This window comes from Protopterus annectens, chromosome 9.part0, assembly GCF_019279795.1.
Source record: "Protopterus annectens isolate FY-2018-M chromosome 9.part0, PAN1.0, whole genome shotgun sequence".
NCBI lineage: Eukaryota > Metazoa > Chordata > Ceratodontiformes > Protopteridae > Protopterus > Protopterus annectens.
In genome coordinates this window covers 1,959,753,836-1,959,779,754 of record NC_056743.1, presented here as the reverse complement: position 1 = coordinate 1,959,779,754, position 25,919 = coordinate 1,959,753,836, and the positions used below count along the sequence as shown (strand labels likewise).

At 43.5% G+C, this 25,919-nt stretch overlaps 1 protein-coding gene across 1 annotated transcript in view; it reads right to left on the bottom strand.

The window, feature by feature from the left end:
- Positions 1-25,919, bottom strand: part of ATP13A1 (ATPase 13A1) — a 1,617,817-nt gene that overhangs the window by 1,045,221 nt on the left and 546,677 nt on the right. The window lies entirely within an intron of this gene.

Genomic DNA, 25,919 nt, shown 5'->3' with positions numbered 1-25,919 from the left:
AAGAAAGGCTGCTGAGGTGGCTGTAGCCCTGGTGGAATGTGGCCTAATGTTACTAGGCACAGTTTTTCCATGTTGTGTGTAGCAGAAACAAATACAGTGTCCTATCCATTTTGAAATGGTCTGTTTTGAAATAGCCTTTCCCTGTGATCCTGCAGCTTAGGAAACAAACAGTTGGTCAGATTTTCTGAAAGATTTTGTTTTGTCCAAGTAGAAACATAACTGCCTGTGTATGTCCAATGAATGTAGAAGCCTCTCCCCTTTATTCTGGGGATTAGGATAAAGAGTGGGCAAATGAATGGTTTGGTTAAGAGCCACACTAGATACCACCTTTGGCATAAAGGTAGGGTTTGTTCTTAAGGAAACTCTGTCTTGATGAAAAATGATGAAAGGTTCCACTGCCATTAGTGCCTGTAACTCTAAGACTCTCCGTGCTGAAGTTATTGCCAGCAGTAGAGCAGTTTTCCATGACAAAAATTTTAATTCTGCTGAAAAAGCTGGCTCAAAAGGTGTTAGGGTAAGTTTTTCCAAAACAAAGTTGAGGTCCCAAGTTGGTGTTGGTGCTCTCCGGGGTGGTCTTATGTTCTTAGCCCTTCTGAGGTATTGTCTCAGTAATGGATGTGAAAAAATAGAAGGATCCATGTTGTAATGAGCTGAAATAGCTGAAGCATGGATCTTAATAGATGAAAAGGAAAGGCCTTTTTCCAGCATCTCAGTTAAGTATTGCAATATCTGAGGAATATTTGGGACAAGAGGGTTTAGGCCTTGAGCCTGGTTCCAGGCGCAGAATCTTTTCCATTTTTCTGAGTAAGATTTCCTGGTGCTGGGTCTCCTGGCCTCCAAAATGACATCCATAACAGCTTTAGAGAGGAGTGTTGACTGTTTGGTTAAGTAATCTGACATGCCGTCAGATTTAAGGTTTTGAGCTGGCTGTGCATGATCTGATTGTTTTGCCGAGTCAGAAGATGAGGTATTTGAGGTAAAATCCATGCTGGGCCTTGAGCCATGTTCCTTAATATTGGATACCAGTGCTGTCGTGGCCAGTCCGGAGCAAGGAGGATCATTTGTGGCCTCTCTAGTCTGGCTTTCAAGAGTAGCTTTGCCAGAAGAGGCAGTTGTGGGAAGGCATAAACATTTTGTGTTTTCCAACTGAATGATAGGGCGTCTACTTTCCACGCTTGTGTGTGGTATGTCCTTGTGCAAAATTTCTGTAGTTGGTAGTTCAGAGGGGAGGCAAAAAGATCTATGTCTGGGCTCCCCCATTTCTGAGTTATCATTGTGAATACTTGTGGATTTAGCTTCCACTCGTGAGGATCCATGATATTTCTGCTTAGATCGGTTGCCAGTGTATTTTTCTTTCCTGGCAGGAATTGTGCTTGCAGTTGAACTTGATAGGTCAGTGCTGTATTCCACAAAGTCACTGCTTGCCTGCATAGGGGGTAGGAATGTGTGCCCCCTTGTTTGTTTATGTACTACATCACTGTGGTGTTGTCCGTCTTTAGTAGCAATTGTCCTGGATGTAGAAGGTCCTTGAAAGCAGTTAGGGCATTTTGTACAGCTAGCATGTCTTTTTGATTGATGTGGAGATGCATTTGGTCTGTGGTCCACTTGCCCTGAATACATTGCCCTGCCATGTGTGCTCCCCAGGCATAATCCGATGCATCTGTTGTTATTGTCTGAATGGCTGTGGGTAAGGTGAAAGGCTGTCCCTTGCTGTGGTGACAAGCCTGTGCCCAACATTGAAACTCCTGTCGAAGGCAAGGGATGAGTGGTATTATTGTTTCCAAACTGTGGCTGTGCTGAGTCCATACGCTTTTCAGATACCATTGTAACTTCCTCATATGCAGTCTGGCATACGGAATTAGTAGTATGCAAGATGCCATGAACCCCAAGGCCTGCAGAATTTTTCTTGCAGGGAGTTGGGTTTTTGTTGCTATCAATTGAAAGTATTGAGTCAGTTGTCCTTGTTTGTCTGGCGTGAGGATAAGCAATTTGGGCCATTGTATTTAAGATGGCACCCAGGAATATTATCTCTTGTGAGGGCACTAGTTTTGATTTTTTTTTAGTTTACTGCGTACCCTAGGCAACTTAGTAAGTTTTTACAAATGCCAGATGCTTTAGAAGAATGTCCTTGCTTTCTGCTTGAATAAGGCAGTCGTACAAGTATGGATATATTTGAATTCCTCTTTGTCTGCAAAAAGCAATTACTGGTGCCAGGCATTTTGTGAAGACCCTGGGCGCAGTAGATAAGCCAAAGGGCAGTGCAGATAATTGGTAATGCGTTGAACTTGCTAAGAATCTGAGGCATCTTCTGCAATTTTGTCTGATAGGAACATGCAGGTATGCCTCCTTGAGGTCCAACGTTACTAGTCAAGCCTTCTTGCCCAGCATGGGAAGAAGTTGCTGTAGTGTCAACATTTTGAATTTGGGAACTTCCAGGAAGTATTTAGAGTAGAAAGGTCCAGAATGGGCCTCCAGGCTTTGTCCTTTCGGGGGACCAGAAAGAGTCTTGGGTAAAATCCTTGCTGCTGTGTTGGTACCTCTTGAACAGCTTTTATGTCCATGAGTGCTGTAAACTTGTTTTTGAGCCTCTGCCCATTGATTTGATGGCAGGTTTGGCATTCCTTTTAGCCTTAGTAAAGTGTGAAAGTGGAACCTGTAACCTTGAGATGCAATATTTAGAACCCATTTGTCTTGGGTTATGACGTGCCAATTGTGTGCAAAAAGTGCTAGTTTTCCTCCCAAGGGAGCTGCCAAGAGAGAGATGCTTGGCAGCTGGAGGGGGGAGTCATTTGGACTGTTTTCTATAGGATTGTGGCCTGCCTTCCCCTCCTTTCTGGGTTGAAGTACCCCATTGGCGAGGCTTGTAAGAGCCTTGTGGCTGACCTCTGCCTCTTGGGCGTCTGTATCCCCCCCCCCCCTCAGAGGTCTGTCTGAAGTTGGAAAGGACCAATTTTTAGTTGGCCAATTTCTGCAAAAACGAGGGGTTGCACCTTTAAGAAATCCTTGACCGTTTGCACTGATTTTGCCTTATCCTCCATTTTCTTTAATACTTCTTCTGCTTTGACTCCAAATAAAACATCCTGCTGTTAAGGTGCATCCAATAATTTTGCTTTAACATGATCAGGTAAACTTTGTTCCTTTAACCAAGCATGTCTACGGATGACAGACCCTGTAACTGCTGCTCTACAAGAGGCTTCTAATGAATCAAATCCACATTGCAAAGTATGTTTGCCCACTTGTTCTGCTGCATGCAATAAATCCTGCATTTCCTTAAAGTCTGGAAGCTCTGTATTTGGAAGCATTTTTTGCATTAGCTGAGACATCAACTATTGCTGATATTTCAGCATGTGAAACTGGCAATTTAAGGCCCTCATTGCTAGAGTTGCAGAAGTGTATACTTTCTTTCCCCATCTGTCTAATCCTCTAGAATCCCTTTCAGAGGGAACTAGATTTTTAGCTGTAGAGGCCTTAACCCCTTTGGGACCCTGGGAAATGGTTTCTGGGTCAGCAACAGGGCTTTTGTATAGAAATTTGTGAGAGTCAGGAAAGTACAGTTTTGTACCTACCATAAATGTAGATGTCCGATAGGTATGCATCTGCAGTCATAACATATGGGTTGTCCTGCCTCAGGCAGCCCTCGGTCGGCCCGATTCCAAAGTCTGGGTCTGGCCTCGGCTGATGTCGCACTTCACCCGACGTCAAAGCTCCTGGGGTATAAAGGCATCAGCCAACGCCATTTTCCTCAGTGTTTCTTGCCCCAGATGCCAGGTGCCCTCTAGGAAGGCTAAATTTGGATAAATGTTGAAAATTCCAAACAGTAGCAAACAAAATATATATACATATATACATACAAACAAATACACCATAATAGATTTCCCCAGCTAGCTGAAAGAGGGGTAAGCACCCTAGGAATACCACAGAGGGGAAGGAGGGTGGGTTATCCTGACTGCAGATGCATACCTATCGGACATCTACATTTATGGTAGGTACAAAACTGTACTATGTCCTTCAAGGATGCATCTGCAGTCCTAACATATGGGTAGAATACCATAGCCAAACTGGGGGAGGAGGCACTAAGATAAAGATGGTGTAGTTAAGATCCCTTGTAAAACTGCAGTTGCAAAACCTGCTCGGGATCTGGAGTATAAAGGAAGATTGTAATGCTTGGCAAATTTATTTATTTTATTTTATTTTACATTTGTTAACCGGGCTAGTCCAACTGGATACATGTCCATTTTCAGTGGAGGCCCGAGGAGAAAAGCTCCACTATCTAATGCATAATAACAAAAAAATACATTCAAAGTACATAGGTAATTTAAGACGAAACTAAAACAGGGATTTAAAATTACATAGGGAATTAAGACACAAGTAAAACAGGCATATAAGGCTTTCCTTTCAGTAAGTTCAAAAAGGTGAATACAGAGACTATCAAATTTCTACAGTACAGGTCAAAGTACAAAGGTAATTTGAGATTCAACTAAAACAGGCATTCATAATTACATAGGGAATTTAAGACTCAACTAAAACAGGCATTTAGGCTATCTTTTCAGTAAGTTCAAAAGGTGAAAACAGAGACTATCAAATTTCTTCAGTACAGGTTTATAAAATGTGAGACAGAAATAATTAAGTAGTTTAAAAGCAAAAGATAGAGTTACTAGAAAATTTTAGTTTGAAGTTGAGAGAGTCAATTTCTCAGGTAGAGATGAAAAATAAAACGGAGAAATAGAGTTGGGAGACAGTGCAAAGGGTGCAGGAGAAGGTAGGAGGTACGTGATCAGCTAGGGTTATTGCAAGAGCAAAGCCAGTGATTGGTTAGAAAATGTTTCAGTTGAGTTTTAAATAGTGTGATAGAAGTTTGGGCTAAGAGGTCTGTAGGAAGTTGATTCCAAATTTTACCAACTGAGTTGGAAAATATAGAGTCACCTGCTGTATTCTTTGATAGAGAGGTTTGAATCAGTATTTTATTGGAAGAGCGTAGGGTTTTAGGTTGTTATAGGGTTTTATCAGGGTGGAGAGCATTGGTATCTTTTCTGGATGGTGAAGGGCTTTATGGGCAGTTGTAAGCTGATAGTATTGAATTAGGTGAGGTAACTCCAGCCACCCTAGGTTAAGGAGGTTCAGGCAGTGATGTGTTTTATATGGAGAGGCAGTGGCAAATTTGGCAATGTTGTTATAGGCTGTTGTAAGCCTATTGATGTTATGTTTAGAAAGATTAGTATATATGGGGGATGCATATAGTAGAGTAGAGATAAGATAAGTTCTGGCTATGGTAGTTCTTGCTTCAGGAGTTAAGAAAGATTTGATTCTGTAGAGAGAACCTAATTTTTGTTAGTTGCTTTTATGATAGAGTGGATATGAAAATCAAATTTTAGTAGGTTGTCGATAGTAACTCCTAGAAGTTTGGTTGTTTGGTCAGGAGAGATAAGGGTGCCATTGTTAGAAGTAAGTGTGAAACTAATAGGGGGAGACAGGTGTGTGGGTGAGAAGAGGAGAAGTTTAGTTTTCTTAGGGTTTAAGAGAAGGCAGTGATTGGAGAACCATTGTTCTATGGTGGTAAAAGTTTTTGAGTAAGTGAGTGGAGGTCAGCTTGGGTTGTGGCAGAGCAGATGATGGTGGTGTCATCGTACTGAATGCAAGTAGTTAGTGGGGTGGCTAGATACAGGTCATTAATAAAGATGGAAAATAAAAGAGGACCTAAGATGGAGCCCTGAGGTACTCCTAAAGTGGTAGGGAGAAGTTCGGAAAGATTGTTGTTCCATAAAACAGCTTGTTTCCGATTCTGAAGATAGGAAGTAAACCAGCTTAAAGCAAGATTATTGAGAGAGAGAGATTTTAAACAATGTAGGAGGAGTTGGTGATTCACCATGTCAAAGGCTTTGACAGGTCAACAAAGAATGCAGATGAAAGAAGATTGTTATTCGGTTTATATTAATGGAGTCTATGAAGGATAATAAGGCTGTTGTGGTGCTATGGTAGGGACGAAAGCCATGTTGGCAAGTAGCTAAAAGGTTATTAGATAGGAGGTGATTTAAAAGCTGTTTGTGGATGCATTTCTCCATTATTTTAGCAATAGGAGATAGCAGTGCTATAGGGCGGTAGTTCGAGTACTCAAATGAATCGCCCCCTTTGAAGAGAGGGATGATGTGGGAGATTTTCCAGAGTGAGGGTATAGTACTTTCTTTTATGGTTCTGTTGATTAGAATAGAGATAGGGTAGGCAATAGCTTTAGCACCTAGCTGGAGATATTCTGCTGGCAATTTGTCAGCTGAGGGGGTTGAGGGTTTGAGTTTCTGAAGTAAATTAAGAATATAGGAAGTACGGAGCTCCAAGTAGCAGCTTCTAAAATGTCTTTGGTAGCCACTCCTCGTAGGAAAGCTGTAGTGGTGGCTGTAGCCCTTGTGGAGTGAGGCCTGATATTTTCAGGAGTTGTCTTTCCATGAAAAGAGTAACAGAATCGAATGCAATTTCCTATCCATTTTGAAATTGTCTGTTTGGAAATTGCTTTTCCTTGCACTCCTGTTGCATAAGCTACCAGAAGCTGGTCAGTTTTTCTGCTGGTCTTAGTTCTGTCCAGATAGTAGCGCAGTTGTCTATGTACATCCAAGGTGTGTAGTAGCTTTTCCCCCCTGTTCTGTGGGTTAGGAAAGAACGTAGGTAAATGAATAGCTTGGTTCAAGGATAGCCTGGATACCACCCCTTTGGCATGAAAGTAGGATTGGTTCTCAGAGACACTCTATCCTGGTGAAAGATAAGGAAAGGCTGTACTGCCATTAATGCCTGTAACTCGGATACCCTTCTTGCTGAAGTGATTGCTAGAAGGAAGGCAGTTTTCCAAGATAAGAACTGTAAGTCTGCTGATGCAGCTGGTTCAAAAGGGGGAAGTGTTAATTTTTCCAGCACAAAATTGAGATCCCATGCAGGCAGAGGTGGTTTCCTTGGTGGTTTTACATTTTTGATCCCTCTTAGAAATTGTCTGAGGAGAGGTTGAGAGAAGATAGGAGGATCCATGTTGTACTCTGCTGAAATTGCTGAAGCATGAATCTTAATGGAAGAATAGGACAGGCCATTGTGGAACAGTTCTGCTAGGTATTCTAGGATGTGTGCTAGGTTTGCAAGCGTGACATCTGTTCCCTTTGATGCACTCCAAATGAGGAATCTCTTCCATTTGGCTGAGTATGTTTTCCTTGTGGAGGGTCTGCGAGCCTCCAGGATAATGTCCTTGACCCTCTGAGATAAAACAGGTTGGTCTTGTTTTATGCAATTTTCCAGGCAGTTAGCTGCAGCGTTTTCAAGTTTGGATGCAGGGTCTTGTAGTTGTTCTGTGTTAGAAGTAAGGGCCATAGAGGTAGAGGCCATGGGTTCGTCCGAGACATGCTTCTCAGTAGCGGGTACCAATGTTGCCTTGGCCAGTCTGGAGCTATCAGAATTACCTTTGGCTGTTCCTCCCTGATCTTCAGTAGAACTTTGTACATCAATGGGAGAGGTGGAAAGGCATAAACTGTCAGGGTCTTCCAGCTGAAAGAAAGGGAGTCCACCCTCCAGGCTTGTGGGTGGTATTCTCTTGAGCAGAATTTCTTCAGTTGGTGGTTGAGTGGGGAGGCGAACAGGTCTATTTCTGGCATCCCCCATTTCTTTGTTATGGTTTTGAAGATATGTGGATGCAGCATCAATTCGTGAGCATCCGTGGTAGTTCTGCTTAAGCTGTCTGCTAGTGAATTCTCTTTTCCTGGTACGAATCTGGCCTGCAGTTGAATATTGAGATTCAGGCCTAGGTTCCAAAGTTCCATTGCCATCCGGCATAAAGGGTAGGAATGCGTGCCTCCCTGTTTGTTGATGTACCACATGACTGTGGTATTGTCCGTCCTTATCAGCAGGTGTCCTTGCTGGAGGAATGATTTGAATGCCTCTATTGCATGCTTCACTGCCAGCATCTCCTTTAGATTTATGTGTAGATTCAGCTGGTCTTGGGACCATAGGCCTTGGATACACTTGTCTTCCATGTGTGCCCCAGCCTAGGTCTGAGGCGTCCGTGGTGATGGTCTGCTTTGGTTGTGGTTTGTGGAAAGGCAACCCTCTGTTGGTCTGGCAGGCCTGAGCCCACCACAGGAATTCCTTTTTCAGGCATGGAATGATTGGTATCATGGTTTCTAGACTGTGTCTGTGTTGAGACCATACATTTCTTAGGTACCATTGTAATTTTCTCATATGCAGTCTGGCATGTGGGATCAAGATTATGCAGGATGCCATGTAACCCAGGGCCTGCAGGACTTTCCTTGCAGTAAGCTGAGTTTGTTTTGTCAATGTCGTGAAGTAGACTGGAAGTTTTTGTTTTTCTTCTGTGAGAAAAGCCATCTGAGTCATTGTGTCCAGTTCTGCACCTAAAAATGTTATCCTTTGGGATGGCACTAGTCTTGACTTCTGTATGTTGACTGTGTATCCCAAGGCTTGCAGCAGTTGTATGACATAGGCCAAATCCTTTATTATTTTTGTCTTGTTGTCCGCTTGTATCAGGCAGTCGTCCAGGTATGGGTAGATTTGAATTCCCTGAAGCCTGCAATGTGCAATTACTGATGCCAGGCATTTCGTGAATACTCTGGGCGCAGTAGATAAGCCAAAGGGCAATGCTGAGAATTGATAATGCTCTGATCCTGCAAGAAATCTGAGGTGTCTTCTGAAATCTGGTCGTATAGGGATGTGCAGGTATGCCTCCTTGAGATCTAGAGTCACCAGCCAAGACTCCTTGCCCAACATGGGAAGAAGTTGCTGTAGGGTCAGCATCTTGAATTTTGGTACAATGAGATATGTGTTCAGTGCGGACACGTCAAGAATAGGCCTCCATTGAGTTTCTTTTCTTGGTACAAGGAATAGTCTGGAGTAAAATCCTTGGCCTTGTTCCATAGATGGTACCTTTTCTATTGCTCTCATCCTTAGTAAGTTGATGACTTGTTTTAGAGCCTCTGACTTCTGGCTTGGTGGAAGGTTTGGCATTCCTCTCTTTTTTGGTAAAGTGTGGAACTGAAACCTGTAGCCTTTGTCTATTGTTTGCAAAGTCCATTTGTCTCCTGTAATGCAATGCCAGTTTTTTGAAAATAAAGGTAACTTTCTGCCCAAGGGTGCTTCCAATTGTTCCCTGGTAGGCAGAATCAGAGCCAAGTCATTGTGTCTGTCCTGTGGAAGTGGTTGCAGTCGCAGTTGTGGAGGCACTCCTCTGGTTGTCAGGTTGCCACTGACGGCCCCTGTAGGCACCCCTTGATTGACCTCTGCCTCTTGGGCATCTATTTCTGCCTCTCTGTGCTCTGGAGGTGTCTGGAAAGGACCAATTCTTTGAAGGCCAATTTCTGCTGAACCTCAGAGGTTGGACCTGCAGAAAATCCTTGACTGTTTGCACATATTTTGCTTTTTCTTCCACTTTCTTTAGTAGTGCAGGGGAGCCAAATAAACTTTGTTTCTCCATAGGGGCATCTAGGAGTTTAGACTTAACATGGTCTGGCAAGGATTGCTCTCTTTTAGTCAGGCATGCCTTTGAATCACTGCTCCAGTCATAGCTGATCTAAATGAAGCCTCCAGTGCATCATAGCCACATTTTAAAAAATGATTACTGACCTGCTGAGAATTGTGTACCAACTCCTGAAGGGACTTACGGTCTAAAGGTTCAGGAGAGGAAAGCTTTTTATTCAGCTGATCTAACAAAAATTCCTGGTACTGTATCATGTGAAATTGACAGTTTAAAGCCCTGGCAGAAAGAGTAGCAGATGTATAAACTTTTTTACCCCATCTCTCTAATGCTCTTGATTCTCTTTCAGAGGGTAGGGGGTTTTTAGCAGAGGCAGCTGCAACACCCTTGGGGCCCTGAGAAATGGTTTCTGGGTCTGCAGCATGGGCCTTATACAAGTGGAAGTGAGAATCCGGGACCCTGTAATATCTGTCAGGTTTGGCAGGGGCCGGGGGAAGAGAATCAGGGGCTGAACTGGCATCATTGTATGCGTCATCAACAACTGATAGCACAGGTGGAATGGCTAGAGGCCTATGCTGTGGTAAGTGTAAAAAAGTTCTTAGCCTTTTCCTAGAATCAGAAAAATCCTGACCCTGCCATTGGAAATGTTCCCTCATTGAATGTAGAGTTTCCCCAAATGAAAATTCTTCTGGGGGGGAGGCGGAAGGAATGGAGTCTTCTGCATCCGAATCCTCATAGGGTGAGTATGGACCTTCCTGATGGTCTGATAAATCTGATCCATCCGAGGAAAGGTCTGAGGAAAGAGGTTCAGGGGGTTCAGTCCTAGGCCTTTTTTCAGGAGGGGGTTGTGAGGCCCTGTCTGGGTGAGGTTGGGATCCCCTGATCAAAGAAATAAGGTCCTCAGCAAGGCTGAGAATCTGAGAACTTGAGGAAGGGCTGTGAGGGGGGAGCTTTTGTAGGTAAGGCCTTGGAAAGTTTAGCTGCTTTAGCCCTGGAGAAGGCCTTAATAGACATAGAAGCAGGGGGTCTAGCTGTCCCACGTGCAGGAGTAGAAATGTCCAACGGAATGGTGTCGGACAATTCTTGTGTGCCTGCTTCTTCGGTAGGAATTTCTGTAGCTGACTCAGCCGGGACCTCTGTGGCCTCGGTTGTCGGAGGCATGCTTGCGGCCGAAGGAAGAACCGAGGACTCGGTTTCGGCCGAAACTGAGACACTCGCGGTAGGCCTAACCGTGGTTTCAGCCGAAACCGCGGGCCGCGAGTGTCGGTCCTTTTCCTTGCGTTTTTTAGCTAAATGAGTAGTCGGAGTCTCCGACGGCATTTTATATGCAAAAGCGGGACCAAAAAACTCTTCTGCAAACTCCGACCGACGTCTAAGTGTCCGTCGGTTGAAGGAAGCACAGGCTAAACAAGCTGATATGTCGTGGTCTGGGCCTAAGCAAGGAAGGCAGTAAGAGTGGAAATCCTTATGAGGTATTTGTTTCCCACAAGTTAAACAATTATTTACTTTTTCTGACATCGGCTGAGGCAAGAAAGAGTCCCCAACGGGGTACTTAGCTTTTTTAGAAGTCTTCGGTAGCTGAAATCTCTGGATCTGACCAACCGGCACTTGCGAACAGCTTCTGCTTCAGGCACCGCGCGGCAAGAAAGACTGAGGAAAATGGCGTCGGCTGATGCCTTTATACCCCAGGAGCTATGACGTCGGGTGAAGTGCGACATCAGCCGAGGCCAGACCCAGACTTTGGAATCGGGCCGACCGAGGGCTGCCTGAGGCAGGACAACCCATATGTTATGACTGCAGATGCATCCTTGAAGGACATCTCTGTAGTATCTGTCTGGTTTGACTGGGGCTGGAGGTAAAGAATCAGGATTTAAACTAGATTCTGAGTAAACATCATCCACAATGTCGAATACTGGTGGGATAGCAAGGGATCTGTGCTGATGTAATAAGAGGAACTCTCGGAGCCTTTTCTTGGATTCTGAGTAATCCTGGCCCTCCCAATGAAAATGTTCCCTCATGGTATGCAAGGTTTCCCCAAAAGAGTAGTCCTCTGGAGGAGAGGCTGAAGGGATTGATTCTTCAGCATCAGAATCCTCATACGGCGGGTAAAGAGTATTTCTGATCTGCAGAGGAACCCGAGAAAATGTAAACCTGGTCAGATGAGTCATAGTCTTCCTCCTGTCTAGGCCTTTTATCAGGAGGGGGATGGGAACCGATCAGAATAATTAAATCTTTGGCCATTTTGAGCATCTGTTTCTTAGGCATGGGGGCTGTATGGTCTTCTTTACTTTTAAAGGAGTTTTAGACTTAGCATAAGATTTGAAAGTTAGTGTAGTCAGTCTGAAGACACCTTCTGCAGCTGAAGACTGTTCAACTGCTTCGGATCCCTCTTCAGGGATAGTTTCAGTAGGGCCTAAAGGTAGAGCATCCAGAGGCCCAGCCATCTCCGCTTGGTAGTTGGAGGCAGCCTGTGGTTCTAAAGCAGTGGTCATCAGGGGCTGTGAAGGCGCCTCGCTGAAAACCGGAGAACCGGCGACTGGCCTAGCAGAGGCCTCGTTGTCAGGTCTGGGTCTAGGATGCCTGTCCTTGTCTTTGCACTTCTTATGTATCCCAGTCGTCGGCTGCTCCGACGGGATGGTGTAATTGAATTTTCTACCAAAGTAATGTCGGGCAAAATCAAACTGACGTTTAACAGTGCGCTTGTTAAACCTAGCGCAAAACCAACAACCAGTGACGTCGTGGTCTGGGCCTAGGCATGGAATACAGTAAGAGTGAAAATCCTTATGAGGTATTTGCTTCCCACAAGAAATACAATTATTAACTTTTACTGACATCGGTCTGAGGCAAGAAAAAGTTTCCCCAACGGGGTACTTAGCTTTATAGAAGACTTCGGTTCTGAAATTCGGATTAAAAATCTCAAGAGTCGGCCAACCGGCACTTGCGAACTGCTTCTGCTTCGGGCACCGCACAGCAAGAAAGACTGAAGAAAATGGCGTTGGCTGCCTCTTTTATACCCCTGTCGCACTGACGTCAGGGAAGAAGCGACCGCAACCGACGCTGGACCAAGACTTTGGAACTCAGGCCAACTGCGGGACCGCCTGGCGGCAGATAACCCAAGTGTAATGACTGCAGCAGTGTAACACGATGAACATCAAGTTGTAGCTTACAGAGTAAAACAGAGACACACAGTTGTTCTGAAAAGCTGACATCAATGAACACAAAAGAGCAAAACAACAATACTTACACAGAGTAAAACCACATCCTCTAACAAAGACATCTGGTGTAAACTGGGTGGTGATGTGATATTAATGTAAAAATCTGTCGCTTAGCAGGGACTGTGTGTTAGTGACAGCAACACCATAAAGCTGATTTTTTAGGGACTATTTGAAGGATTTTACACACACACACACACAAAATATGTGTGCGCACGTGTGTGTGTGTGTGTGTGTGTGTGTGTGTGTGTGTGTGTGTGTGTGTGTGTGTGTGTGTGTGTGTGTATATATATATATATATATATATATATACACATACATACATGCATACATACATACACACACATATGGTACTTTTCCGTTAATACACATATGGTACTTTTCTGTTAATGGGGCAACAATCATACCAGAACATAGACTGAAAAATGTTAGTTACAAGATGAGGTTGATTGAGTTAGTTTGTTTTGTTGTTCTGTCGTTGGTTATTAAATACTTGCAGCCTTAATTCATAACACTGTTTACTGAAAAGCATTTTTAAAAATATTAATTTTGCGTTAGGGTATAGCTGTAACAAACTGATGTATTTAGGGGACTGTGAAGATCATTTACCCTGTCAGTTCTAGTAGCATATTTTATACGTTTAAACCCTTAACAGATTGTTGCCTTGAAAATTAAAAAAAATATATATACTAAATATCATGATAAGCTTTTCTGAATCTTCTTCAATCACCACCACTAATGGCAAACAGCCCGCCTGGTTGCTCAGTACACATGACACAATCTAGTTTACGTGCTATGGCTAGCCAATGCAAAAATGAAAAATCAACAAGACTTGTAAAGTCTCGTCAGTTCAGATAAAAATGCAGTGCTTAAATTTGTGGATAACATCGTTACAAATAAAAATGTTGGTCTAAAGGCGCATTCAATGGCATGAGTGTGTTACAAATTTTAATGAGTGATAGCTTTTGCGTGGGCCTTTCTGTACTGTGTCAACGAGACTTGGATAGTCTCGTTTGTTCAGTTTTAAAATAAAGTGCTTACATTTCTGGATTACTTCTTTACAGTCCTTTACTACACCTTGAAAACTAACATACATGTTGGGCTAATGAGGCAATCAATGGTGTGAGTGTGTTACAAATATTATTGAGTGACGGCTTTTGCGTGTGGCTTGTCACGCAGCTTAGAGGATCTGTAGTTAAACTGCCAAGTGTCAAAATGGGCTGAAGACATGAAATCTGTGCGAGTATAATTATCCTACGTTCATGAAAATGTAGTGGAAATACCAGAATTTTTAAATGAGCACCAACTAGGCATTGTAAATCACTTTTTGAATAATACCATAAATGTAAGTGCGGTGCAGGAATCAACAGCCACATTTTAAACACGATCGTTATGTTGAAATCAAGTGCCTTTTCATGTCTTTTAACTAGGTGTATGTGAAAATTAGAAATATCATCTCCTTTTTTAAATTATTAAGCAGTGAAATAGTTATACAAACATCCTGTTATAGATTAAAAAAGACATGACAAGTGACTGAATTCTAAACCTCAGCAACCACGTTTCAAGTGTTGCCTAGATAACGGAAAAGTACCATATATATCTATATATATATATATATATATATCTATATATATATATATATCTATATATATATATATATATATATATATATATATACACACACACACACACACACACACACACACAAGCACATATACATGCATACATATATAAATATATATATTTATATCTATATATAGATACAGTAGGATTGTACTACTAATGGACAGAGCCAGCTCTTAAAAAATCTCAAGGGACCCATGCATGGGATAAAGTATCCATGGTATGATCCCATTTATTTTCACTAGTGGTAATATATAATTATTGACCATGGGATGGGTAAGGCCAATCTTTAACCAAAATGGGATAGGCTAATTCAAGCACAAAAAGGAATATTAGCTTGCCTTAAAATGGCCCACAAGGGCAACTAGCCTAATACTTATCTATGAAACTACGAGAAAAAAGTACAAAACAGATCCAGATTTAAGTGAGATGGAGATCACATACGAAAAGTTTATGGGAGGCCCTCTGAGTGCAGTTTAAAGTGAAACATTCTCTGCTGTAAGATGTGTTAACAAAGGGCAGAGTACCATGTAACATCATAAATTACAGGTGCTAAGGACAAAACGAGCTAACAACGAAGAGTGTTGTTTCCGAGCAGCTGGTGTTCAGCAAGTGATTCATGAGTGGATGGCGCCAGCAGCAGCAGCAGTTTCAATCCCATTCCAGTAAGCAGCTCTGATGCATGTTCCATCCAAGTGTTATACTGTTGGTCTTGTGGTGCCATTGCTCTTAGCTGGATAACAGTTCCTGAAATGGGTGAATAAAGTTTGAAGGAATAATCTGCAGACAGGCACTGAAGAGGGCTAAGAAAAAGTACAGGTGTGTAAAATCTTGCCATAACAGTAGATACCCCTCTCTTCACTGTTGCATTATTCCTTACAGTAGGGATCCCTTGTCTAGAGCAGCCCACCATCCAGCCAGTACACCAAAGCCTTAGGTTGTATTAGCGGTGTTGTACATCACTCGTATACTCCCCATGCTTGGCGTAGAGCATAAAGGTGACGTAGGGACATACCTTCCTCAGAAGTGAAAAGCACCAGGAACAATCTAAAGAAAGAAAGAAAGAGGAGCAAGAGGAGCATATGCATGAGGAGAAAGAACAGGGGGGGGGGGTCAATACTGTGGCAGTGAAGAGAAGGACATCTACTGTTATGGTAAGATTTTACACAGTTGCACTATGTCCTTCCACATCACTGTTGCAGTATTCTTGCAGTAAAGAGAGTACAAAACCTCAGGAAAAAGTTTGGGAGGAGGAAGGTCCAGCAGAGCCCTCGATAAAGCCATGTAGGGCAGCCCTGCAAATCCAGCTCTAGCCCTGTAAACTACATTTAACTTATAGTGCTTGGTAAAAGTATGCACATAATTCCAGGTAGCTGCATCAAGAATGGAAGATTCCAACCCTTTGAAAAAAAGCATCACAAGAAGCCACGGCCTTGGTAGAATGAGCCTTAACAGAAGGGATGCTTTTCCCATGAAAAGAGTAACAAAGAAATGGCTTTAGATATCCAGAAATAAACAATTTGCTTAGAAACAGCCAGACCTAGGATGAAAGGAAACAAGCAGCTGTTCATATTTACAAATGGCTTTAGTTTTATCCAAATAATATCGGAGTGGCCTATGAAAATAACAAGGTGTGAAGAACATTCTCACTAGCAGACTGCGGAGAAGGAAAAAAAAGTGGGCAAATGAACAGACTGACCAAGAGAAAACTCATTAACCACCTTGGACATAATAGAAGGATCAGTACGGAGAGAGACGCTAACCTTATGAAAAACTAAAAAAGGAGGAACAGCCATAAGGGCCTGCAACTCAGACAATCCTCTGGCTGAGGTAAGGGCAAAAAGAACAAGTCTTCCAAGAACAATACTGTAAGAAAGCTGAAGCTGCAGACTCAAAAGAAGCCCAAGTCAAATTTTCCAGGAGAAAATTAAGGTTCCAGGAAGGAGGAGTAGGCTTCCTGTGAGGTCTAATATGAAGGACGTCTTTAAGGAATTGTTTGACCTCGGATCTAGGAGCAAAAGGAGGAGTCAAGGGCAGACATGCAGAAATGGTTGACAAGGTGAGCTTTAACATAAGTGTATGCCAACCCAGCATTGAGAAATTCACATAAATAAGAAAGAACCAAAGGAGCTTCCACATAAAGTGGATCCAGGTTACAAGTAAGACACTAAACAGAAAATCTCTTCCATTTAGGCAAATATTCCTGGTAGTGGGTTTTCTTGCCTCCTGCTGACCCCGAAGCACGTCCTCAGAAAAAAGATGTTTAAAAGAGATCAAAACCCTATTACCCACATTGTCAGTTGAAAAGTGGACAAGTGGGGATGGATGAGATACCCACCCTGCGAGGTAACTTGTGATGGACTGCCCTTGGTTAAATGCAGAAGAGGGAAGCAATGCTGTCTGGGCCAAAAGGGAGTCATCAACAAGATTTTGAGAGAGTCCTGTTCTATCTTGAACAGGCCTCTTGGCATGAGAGGAAGGAGAGGGAAGGCATAAATAAACATCCCCTTCCAGGAAAAGGATAGGGGATCCACCTTCCACTCCAGAGGACATGGGACTCTGGTGCAAAAGACAGGAAGCTGTATTTTCACAGGGAAGGCAAAAAGATTTACTTGAGGATACCGCAGTGATGGACAATATCAATGTCAATGGACAATGTCCAAAAACACATCCACTCGTTAGTTTGTGTTATGGATCTGCTCAGAGAATCTGCCACAATGTTCTGATCTGAAAGAATATAAACAACCTGAAGACTCACCTGATACTTAACAGCTATATCCCAAGCTAGTCTGCAAAAGAGCCAAGATCTTGCCCCCCTTACCTTTTGATGCACCATGCCACTGTGATATTGTCTGTGAAGATTTTGAGGGGCCCTGGAAGGAAGAGAATAAAAGGCCTTAAGGGCCAGTAAAACAGCTCTCATTTCTTTGAAATTGATATGGTCCTTTCTTTTTATGAGGAGACCAAAGGCTCTGAACTTTCAGAAAGCTGAAGAGGCCCCCACCTCCCCCACCCCATATCTGAGGCATCTGGAGAGAATTCCTGAGCAGGAATTGAAGGTTGAAAAGGAAGCCCTGGGTTAAGGGACAATTGATGGATCCACCACTGAAACTCCAGCTTGAGGCAAGAAAAAAGGAGAATCGGAAAATCTGAAGGATGAAAATATTGAAGCCAGACTGACTTTAGAAACCACTGTAGCTTTCTCATATGAAGCCTAGCTACAGGAGGCACATTAATGGTGGAAGCCATGTACTCCAGAGCCTTTAGAAACTCTCTGGCTATAATGGAGGCCAGAGGAAGAAGGGACTGAAAGGATGTAATCAGAGTTAAGGCCTTCAGAGGAGGCAGAGATGCCAGCATTGGAATGGTCTGGAGCCTGCACTCAAGAAAAACATGATCCTGAGAAGGAGTTGGGAAGGGTTGTGGAAATTCACTGTAAACCTTAGGCTTTGCAGGAGACAAACTGCATTATGGAGATATTGAAATAAATGTTTTGGAGAGGAAGCCTGAATGAGCAGGTCACCCATATAAGGAAATATCTGTATTCCTGGACTCATTCTGCAAAAAGCAATGAAAGGAGCAAGTTAGTTGGTGAATACCCTTAGATCAGTGTAAAGGCCAATGGGCAAAGCAGAGAACTGAAAATGCAAGGAAACAAAAGAGAAAAGTAAAAACTTCCAGAAAAGGGGATGAATAGGGATATGGAAATAGTTTCTCTGGATCTCAAGGATTGCCTAAGAAAGTCAGTGGAATAAGAGGAGAAAAAGTCTGAAGGGATAACATACAAAAGGAAGAAACCTTCAAAAAAGTGTTGAGTGGAGAGAGATCCAGAATAAGTCTCCAGGTGCCGTCTTTCACGGGAACCAGAAACATTCTGGAGTAAACTCCTTCCCCTTTTGAGGAGGAAAAAGCACAGTTGTGTACGCTTACCATAAATGTAGATGTTTGAGTGTATTCACTGCTGCAGTCATCACATTTGGGTTATCTGCTTGCAGTAGCCCTCAGTCGGCCTGATTATTAAAGTCTTGGGTCCTGCGTCGGTTGCTGTCTCATCTTCTGTGAAGTCAGGTAGTCAGGGTTATAAAGCATTCAGCGACGCCATTACATCAGTTTTTCTTGCCCCAGATGTCAGTAAAAAAAAAAAAAAAATATATATATATATATATATATATATGTGTGTGTGTGTGTGTGTAAAGGAGAGTAAAGGTATAGCCAAAAGAAGTCAGGGGGCTGGAGGGAGGGTAACCAGGACTGCAACAGTAAATACACTCGAACATCTACATTTATGGTACGTGTACACAACTGTACTATGTTCTTCGTGTTTCACTGTTGCAGTCATCACATTTGGGTAGATTCCCAAAGCTAAGTATGGGAGGAGATATTTAGATAGCATTAGGACTACTATGCTATAAGGTCCTGCAAGACTGCAGTGGCAAAGCCAGCTCTGGATTTAGAGAAAATTGGTAAATGGTAATGCTTGGTGAAAGTATGTACAGAACTCCAGGTGGCAGCTTCTAGGATGTCCCTGGTAGGTACACCTCTGAGAAAGGCTGTAGAGGTAGATGCAGCCCTGGTTGAATGGGGTCTAACCCCCTGTGGGATAGGTTTTCCATGGTGCTTATAGCAGAAATGAATGCAATGCCCTATCCTTTTACAAATGGTTTGCTTTGAAATAGTCTTCCTCTCTGCCCATGCAGCAAATGCCAACAACAGTTGTTCAGATTTCCTTTGAGGTTTAGTCCCGTCCAAGTAAAATCTAAGTTGTCTGTGCACACCTAAGGAGTGCAGGATCACTTCCCCTTTCTTCTGTGGATTAGAAAAAAAGGTTGGCAAATAAATGGACTGATTAAGAGCCACACTGGATACCACCTTGGGCAAGAAGGAGAGACTGGTCCTGAGGGGACACCCTGTCCGCATGAAAGATGATGAAAGGGTCCACTGCCATAAGGGCCTGTAGTTCAAATACCCTTCTTGCTGAAGTAATTGCTAAAAGGAAGGATGTTTTCCAAGAAAGAAATTTTAACTCTGCAGTTGCAGCTGGCTCAAAAGGAGGAAGAGTGAGTTTTTTCAATACAAAGTTAAGGTCCCAGACTGGAGTTGGGGCTCTCCTGGGTGGTCTTAAGTTTTTGGCCCCTCTGAGGAACTGCTTGAGCAGTGGATGAGAGATGAGGGGTGGTTCTGTGTTGTAATGAGCTGAAATGGCTGAAGTGTGAATTTTGATGGAGGAAAAAAGAAAGGCCCATGAAGCATCTCAGTTAAGTATTGAAGAATCTGAGGTAAATTGGGCACTGCTGTGCCCATTCCCTTGAGTTTGGTTCCAGGCACAGAATTTTTTCCATTTTTCAGCATAAGATTTTCTAGTACTAGGCCACCTTGCCTCCAAAATGATATCCAGCACTTGTTTACTGAGGGATGGTAATGGAGAGATTAGGAAATTAGCCAGGCTGCCAGGGTCAGGGTTTGAAGCAGAGGGTGCAGAATCTGGCTCTCCTGCTGACACAGCAGGGTAGGGGTCTAAGGCAGGTGCCATGGAGCCAGCAGTGACAAACTGCACAAGATGGGGTACTAGTGTTGGCGTGGTCAGTCTGATGCAATCAGTATCGTCCTTGGTTTGTCCTGTTTGATCTTTAGTAGTACTTTGGATAGGAGAGGCAGAGGAGGAAAGGCATAAACTTTCGAAGCTTGTTTGTGGGGAACCCTTGTGCAGAATTTGTCAAATTGTTAGTTTTGGGGGGAAGCAAACAGGTCTATATCTGGACTCCCCCATTTGTTCACCAACATGTTGAAAATCTTTGGTTCCAGTTTCCACTCGTGTGAGTCCATGAGATTTCTGCTTAGTTCGTCTGCCAGTGTATTTAGTTTTCCTGGCAGGAAATGAGCCTGTAGATGCACTTGGTAGCTCAAGGCAGTGTTCCACACAGCCATGGCTAGTCTGCAGAGGGGGGTAAGAATGGGTACCCCCCTGCTTGTTTATGTACCACATAACAGTGGTGTTGTCCATCCTTACCATTAATTGTCCTGGAAGAATGTGGTCCTTGAAGGCTGTCAGAGCATTCTGTACAGCTAACATTTCTTTTTGATTGATATGCAGGTGCATTTGACTTGGGTTCCATTTGCCCTGAATGCACTTCCCTGCCAGGTGAGCCACCCCCCCCATGCATAGTCTGATGCGTCTGTTGTTAGGGTCTGGGCGGCAGGTGGTAGAGTGAATGGTAGTCCCTTGTTTAGGTGGCAGGCCTCTGCCCACCAAAGGAACTCTAACTGTAGGCAAGGTATGATAGGGATCATAGCCTCTAGATCCTGAGAATGTTGACACCATAGGCTTTTTAGATACCACTGTAGTTTCCTCATATGCAGTCCTGCATACGGAATTAGTAGAATGCAGGAGGCCATGAACCCCAAGGCTTGCAGTATTTGCCTTGCAGATAGCAGGGTTTTTGTGGCCATTAGTTTGAAGTAAGTCAAATGAATTTGTTTCTCTGGCGTGAGAAAAGCCATCTGGGAAGTTGTGTTCAAGCTTGCTCCCAGGAATATAATTTGCTGACAGGGTACCAGATGTGATTTCTTTTCATTTATGGTGTACCCCAGACAAGTTAGCACCTTTTGTACAAATGCCAGATGATTCAAAAGTATGTCCTGGCTTTCTGCCTGAATTAGACAATCGTCCAGGTATGGGTATATTAGAATATTTCTTTGCCTGCAAAATGCAATGACTGGAGCTAGGCACTTTGTGAATTCCCTGGGTGCAGTAGATAAGCCAAAAGGGCAGTGCAGAGAACTGATAATGCATGTATCCTGCTTTGAAGTGTAGGTATCTCCTGCAAGATTCCCTGATTGGGATGTGCAGGTAGGCTTCTTTTAAATCTAGTGTTGCCAACCAGGCATCTTTGCCTAGCAAAGGAAGTAACCAGTAAAGAGTTAGCATCTTGAATTTTGGAATCACCAAAAGGGGTTTATTATGGAAAGGTCCAGGATAGGACCCCAAGAGTCGTCTTTTATGGGTACCAGGAAAAGTCTCGAGTAGAAATCTTGTCCCTTTTCCTCTTCTGGTACAGTCTGAATAGCCTTTATCCTTATGAGAGAGAGAGAACTTGCTTTTGAGCCTCTGCCAACTGACTTGGGGGTATATCTGGCTAACCATCTGGGGTTGGTAACGTGTGGAAGTGAAATCTGTATCCTTGGGAAACTATATTTAACACCCATTTGTTCTGGGTAATGAGTTCCCAGTTTTTTGCCTGCAGAGCAATCTTTCCCCCTAAAAAGTCAGTTGAGAAGTGCTTGGAAGTTTTAAAGTTAAGTCATTGAGACAGTTTACCATGGGGGGGGTCTTACTACTCCCTGATTTGGAAGTGGAAGCCCCCCACTGTTTAGTCCTGTGCATACCCTGGGACTGAAGCCTGGGTGTTCTGCTGGTTCTGGGTTTGGAATGAGAAGGCCTGGAAGAGGCAGGAAAAGACCAATTCTTAGAAGGCCAATGCCTACTAAATCTTGGAGGTTGTACTTGTAGGAAATCTTTAACAGTTTGCATAGATTTAGCTTTTTCCTCCATCTTTTTAAGAACTTCTGCTTTGTTGCCAAACAGGTGGTCCCTGATTTAAGGAAGCATCCAGCAATTTAGCTTTAACATGATCTGGCAAAGATTGCTCCTTAAGCCAAGCATGCCTTCTAAGTACAGTGACAGCAGCCCTGCAAGATGCCTCTAGTGAATCAAAACCACATTGCAAAGTATGCTTTCCAACCTGTTCAGCAGAATGCATTAAATCCTGTAAATCCTTATTTTCAGCACAATTAGGAATCAACATAATTTTCTGTTTAAGCAATCCAATGATATGCCGCTGATGAAACTGGCAGTTTAAGGCCCTAATGGCCAAAGTTGCAGAAGTGTATACTTTCTTACTCCATCTATCCAGCGCATTGGAGTCTCTATCAGAGGGGGTAGGATTTTTGGCAGTAGTAGCCTTGATGCCCTTGGGTCCCTGTGAAATGGTCTCAGGATCCACAGTAGGATTTTTAAAAAGGAACTTGAGAGAGTCAGGAACACTGTAATATCTATCAGGTTTTCTGGGAGCAGGAGGTACAGTCAGGGGCCAAGCTAGATTCAGAAAAGGCATCATCAACAATGTCTAGTACAGGAGGGATAGCTAAAGGCCTGTGCTGGGGCAGGAGTAAGAAAGCTCGGGTCTATATCAAAATATCAAAAGTTTACTTACTCGAACACCTAAACGCCGACCCATATTCCGCGAACCGCAAAAACATTGATTGTCCTGAAGCGCGAAATTCAAAATGTCAATTCGTCATGGTTGGCCCTTCTGCGGTATAGCTCAGTAAGGTAAGTGTGCGATAGTTACGGACCTTAGGGTTAGGGTGTGGGGTTAAGTTAAGTGCATACTTGGTGGTATACAAAAGATTTAGTGTAGGGTTTAGTTTAGGGTTAGAAGTAGGGTTTTGTTTAGTGCATGTATGTGGTTTATTTAGTTTGTGTAGGCAGTATGTAGCAGGTGGTGGGATGGGACAACTATGACATTTCGAATTTTTGAATTTCGCGGTTTAGGGCGTTCGGTGTATTTGTGGTTTGCGGAATATGGGTCGGCGTTTAGGTGTTCAAGTAAGTAAACTTTCGATATTTTGATATAGACCTGAAATCCCTAAGCCTGTTTTTAGAATAAGAGTAATCCTGGCTTTCCCAGCGAAAGTGCTCCCTAAGAGTATGCAGGGTTTCACCAAAAGAGAAATCCTCTGGCGGGAAGCAGAGGGAATAGAGTCCTCTGCATCAGAATCCTCATAGGTAGATAAGGGTAAATCCTGGTCATCAGAGGAAACAGAAATTTCAGAATCCTGGTCAGAAGTATCATAAGCAAATTCAGTCCTAGGACTCTTAGAGGGGGAAGGTTGGCTTTCCCTGATTAAAGTAACAAGGTCTTCAGCCATTCTTATCATCTGTTTTTTAGGCATAGAGGCCTGACCATGCGGTCTGGGCATCGGTTTTCTATGCATACTTCGAGTTTTAGGCCTTGAAGAAGAAGATGGCGTCGGTTTAACATGCAAGTCAGGAGGCCTGAATACACCCTCAGAAGCCGGTGCCTGCACAGCAGCTCCGGACTCATCCAAGGTAGAGACATCTGCAAGTTCCACAGCTGAAGCATCTCACAGCATACCAGACTCCGAATGGGTCTCAGTAGAGGCCTGCGAATCCAAAGTAGTGGGTATCAGGGGCTGCGAAAGCACCTCACTGAGTACCGGCAAACTGGTGACTGGCTTAGGAGAAGCGTCGTCGGCAGCTTTGGACCTAGGCGGCCTGTCTCCGTCTTTAGCTTTGCGTTTTTTCAGAATGTCGTAGTTGGATGGATTACTGAAGACATACCTGGATAACTGAACAGAGTACCAAAATATTTAGAAGCGTAAATATACCGACGACAAATAGTTCATTGCTTAAATAAGGCACAAAACCGACAGCGAGGTACATCGTGGTCAGGGCCTAGGCAAGGAATACAGTACGAATGAAAATCTTTTGTGAGGTATTTGCTTTCCACAAGAAATACAATTACTGACTTTTACTGACATCGGTTTAGAGCAAGAAAAAGTTTCCCCAAAGGGGTACTTAGCTTTAGTTGAAGACTTCGGTTCTGAAACTCGAAAACGAAAATTTCAGGAGTCGGCCGACTCGCACTTGCGAACTACTTCTGCTTCGGGCACCGCACGGCAAGAAAGACTGATATAATGGCATTGGCTGCATGCTTTATACCCCTAACTACCTGACATCATGGAAGATGAGACAGCAACCGACGCAGGACCCAAGACTTTGATAATCAGGCCGAATGAGGGCTACTGCAAGCAGATAACCCATATTTGATGACTGCAACAGTGAAATATGAAGAACATCTGCTTGAACTGTTCCTTGAGACAAAAGGCTCTGAAGAACCTCAGAAAAGAGGGCCAGCTATTCTTGAGGAGGTTGAGAAATGCTCAAAGGGGGGGGGGATTCCAAACCATGTAATACCCCTGACGAATGATGGAAAGAACCCAAGAATCCTCAGTGATTTCCAACCAATTTGGAACGGACAGGGAAAGATGAAGAGATGATAAAGGAAATTGACTGAGGAAGCAGGGAAGAAGATAGTTAGACAGAACCTGGCTTATCTGGAAAAATAAGTTTCTGAGCTGTAGGAGTTTTGAGTAGACTTAGCTAGAAGAGCCATTCTACCACACTTTTTACCCCTGGGAGAAGGCAAGACTGTCTATGGACAAAAGCAGATTTAGGGCAACTCCTCTGAAACTTGGGAAGAGGGGAAACAAACATATGCCTTAATTCTTGCATAGCTTTACCCTTTTCCTGAAGTGGTTTAAAGAGTTGAGCCACTGCGGAACCAAAGCGATTTTTATTATCAAGACGAACATCCATAAGTTTGGCCTTAATATCATCAAGCATGGGCTGAAGGTGAAGCCAGGAATACCCACTCAAGACAGAACCAAAGACAGCAGCTCTAGATGAGGCACCACCTGTGTCATAACTACATTTAATGGGATGGCTAGCCACTTGAGAAAAGAACCTCAGTAAAGAAAGAGCCAAAGTCTTCCTTTCAGAGTCTGGCAGGTCTGAAATAACCAGAAAAGCCTGAAAGAGTAGGGCCACAGTACACTTGGTCATGTGGGTCTGGTAATTCACAGCCCTAAAGGCCAGAGTAGCAGCATTATATACTTTCTTACCCATCCTCTCCATGGTTCTGCTGTCCTTGTTAGAAGGGAGCAGCTTGAAAGAAGATAAAAGTTTAATGGATAATTAGAAGAAACTGAAATGACCAAAAGGTCAGCAGAGGGACACTTGTAAAGAAATTTAACATCCTCAGGCACCTTTTAAAACCTATCAGGCTTTTTAGGATCAGGGGGTTGGGAATCAGGAGCCTGAAAAGCTGCAAAATAAAGTATCCAACAAGGCAGCAAGAACAGGAGGAACAACAGAAGATGTGGGAGACACCATCTGAAGGAGTTCATAATATCTCTTTTCGGCACCAGAAACCTGGGTACAATCCCACTTCAAACTCCATCATACGGGAAACCGTGTCCCTAAAGGAAATCCCATGAAAAGGAGAATAAGTGCTAATAGAATCCTCTTCCTCCGAACCATAATATAAGGGAGAGGGAATCTGGGAGGAACAGGCCATGGGTTCCTCATCAGAATCTAATTCCACACCACATGAAACCTACTCCCTAGGCATCTTAACAGGAGTAGAAGACCAAGGGGGGCCAGGGACAGAACCCCCCCCCCGGGGGGGGCCTTCAAGACCATAAGAGCATTGAACAAACCCTGACTGAAATCCTGACATTCATGCTGAGGATCTTTAGAAGCAGGTGAATTATGCTCAAGTCTTCTGCTTCTTTAAGGGGATGTCAGCCTTAAATATCTTAAGCAGCTCGGACCCCTGCTGACTCTCAAGCATAGTGCGAATCTCCTCCCTAACATGGATCTGTGGAACATGTCTAGGCCCTTCGGAAATAATCAGCCACAGTTCCCCCTGAACATCCAAAACAGACATCTGCTGAGCCTCTGGGGACATGCAAAAAACCGCATCCATGACAATCTCAAATGGTCGTGGCAATGGAATCCAAATGAATAACCAAGTCCTCCAGACTTT